We start from the raw sequence: 2,378 nt of genomic DNA, 5'->3' as shown, positions 1-2,378 counted from the left end.
TCAGGGTTCTTCTCACAACTTGGAGAGGAAAGCAAGAACTAGTCTTTTTTTTTTTTTGCCTCAGCACAACTTGTGGGATCTTACTTCGCCCAAGACCAGGAATTGAACATGGGGCCAGCACAGTGAAAGCATGGAGTCCTAATCACTGGACCACCAGGGAAGTCCCTGGAACTAGTCTTATATCTGAACATCTCAAGGTTCTTGATAGTCTTACTGATCCTGTGGCCTGAGCAAAAACAAAGGTCTATCGGTGGATGAGATCTGAGATTAGAATCGCATTATGGAATCTCAGTGCTATCTTGGGCTATAAAATCACTATGGATGGTGACTGCAGCCATGAAATTAAAGGACGATTGCTTCTTGGCAGGAAATCTATGACAAACCTAGACAATGTGTTAAAAAGCAAAGACATTCCTTTGCCAACAAAGGTCCATATAGTCAAGGCTATGGTCTTTCCATATGGTTGTGAGAGCTGGACCAATAAATTCTAAGGCAGAGTGCCTTAGAATTGATGCTTTCAAACTGTGGTGCTGGAGAAGACTTGAGAGTCCCTTGGACAGCAAGGAGATCCTAAAGGACATCAACCCTGAATATTCATTGGAAGGACTGATGCTGATGCTCCAATACTTTGGTCCCCTGATTCGAACAGCCAACTCACTGGAAAAGACCCTGATGCTGGGAAAGATTGAAGACAGAAGGATGAGACGGCTGGATGGCATCACCAATGCAATGGACATGAACTTGGGCAAACTCCAGGAGATGATGAGGGACAGGAAGGCCTGGCATGCTCTGCAGTCCATGGGGTCGAGAAGAGTCAGACATGGCTGGGTGACTGAACAACAACAATGAGCAGACCAGAGGGTGCATCCTGCCCGCACGCAGGCCAGGAACACTGCCACGTTAATGGTGCCAGATGAGTGATTAGAGGATGTTTCTCAAACCATGGTGAGTGTTTCTGTTGATTCAGGGCAAGAAACTTGAAGGGGTGGGGCCGGGATTCAATCCAAAAGTTCAGTGTAGTGGTCAAAGCTTCAGGCTTCAGAGGTAGAAAGATCTGACTGGGGTAGAGTTTGGGGTCTGCTGAGGATTTGCCGTGGCCGTGGGCAAGCTATTCTTTACTTCCCTGAGCCTCAGTTTCCACATCTGTAAAAACAAAATAACAGTGCTACCCGGAGAAGTAGATAGGCTTTGTGGAGTCTGAAGTTTATACCACTGGGAGGGGGGTTGGGGTAGCAGTTACCAGTGGAGAGAGCCTCTTTAAGAAAAAGAACACAAAATTACAAATTCAGAATTGCATATAGGACCTTGGAAAGGGTCCCATGTAAGGGAGGGACCCAGACAAATATGTTTCAGATGCTACCAGTTGGCTGTAAGATCACCTAAATAAAACTCGTGGCACACGAGATAATTATGTAGGGAATGGTATGGCTTGAGTAAAGTGCTGTAATTTTGAGGGAGGAGGAAATTTTGGCCTATTCATCTATCACTGAAGCAGAGATGATGACAGAGAACAGAACACTAGAGAAACCTCCAAAGGCTTCTTTAGCCACACAGTTCTGTTTTGACAGTCACATGTGACTTTAGGCAACTCACTCCCTCGGCTGAGGCCAGCGTCCTACCCAGTGAAATGGGGCTGGGTTGAGTTATCTCTGCCTCTCTGACCCTTTCTGAAAGGATCCTCCTCTCTTCCTGAAGCCTCACAAAAGCTAAGAAGCAGTTAGAGGTGAGTAAGTGAGGTTCCTTCTTTTTCCAACTTAATAAAGGGGAGCTCCTAGAAGGATGCCTCACAGCAGATATGCAGCCAATGGGAAGTGGGGCCCCTGCCCCTGTGGAGGGGGAGGAGGGTAGGCGTTCTCTTGGAGGTAGACATGGGTTATTGGCTAAAAAACTGGATGGATGCGTTGAACTCTCATCCCTACTCTGTCACTTTTTTAGTTATGTGACCTTAGGCAGGTCCTTTTACTTCAGAGCCTGATTTCCTCACTATTTAATTTATAGGACTAAGTGAGAAAATATAGGGAAAGCACTTAGAAGAGCATCTATCCCTTAGAGAAATGCTTAATAAATATTAGTCATCAAAATGATCAGTATCGTAGTTGCTGTTGCCACTACTGTTGTTAGGTAAGCAGGGATGACTCCCTTCCCAGACCCCTCCCCTCCCCTCCTTTCCTCCTCAGTCTGGGGATTGTTCCTCTCCCCCGGGTTTCTTCAGGCAGGAGGCGCACCCTCCGGGGGAGGTGGGCGGGGCCTCTTTCCCGCTTGGCCAGAGCCTGAAGAAAGGCACAAGCCGCACAGCTGGAGTTTTGCACCTGACTGGACACCTTCCTGCTCAGTGCAGACCCCCTCCATCACCGGGAGCCCTCTCTTTCTGAACAGCC

Source organism: Bos mutus, chromosome 7 (assembly GCF_027580195.1).
Source record: "Bos mutus isolate GX-2022 chromosome 7, NWIPB_WYAK_1.1, whole genome shotgun sequence".
Classification (NCBI taxonomy): Eukaryota; Metazoa; Chordata; class Mammalia; order Artiodactyla; family Bovidae; genus Bos; species Bos mutus.
This window is presented reverse-complemented; position numbering follows the sequence as displayed.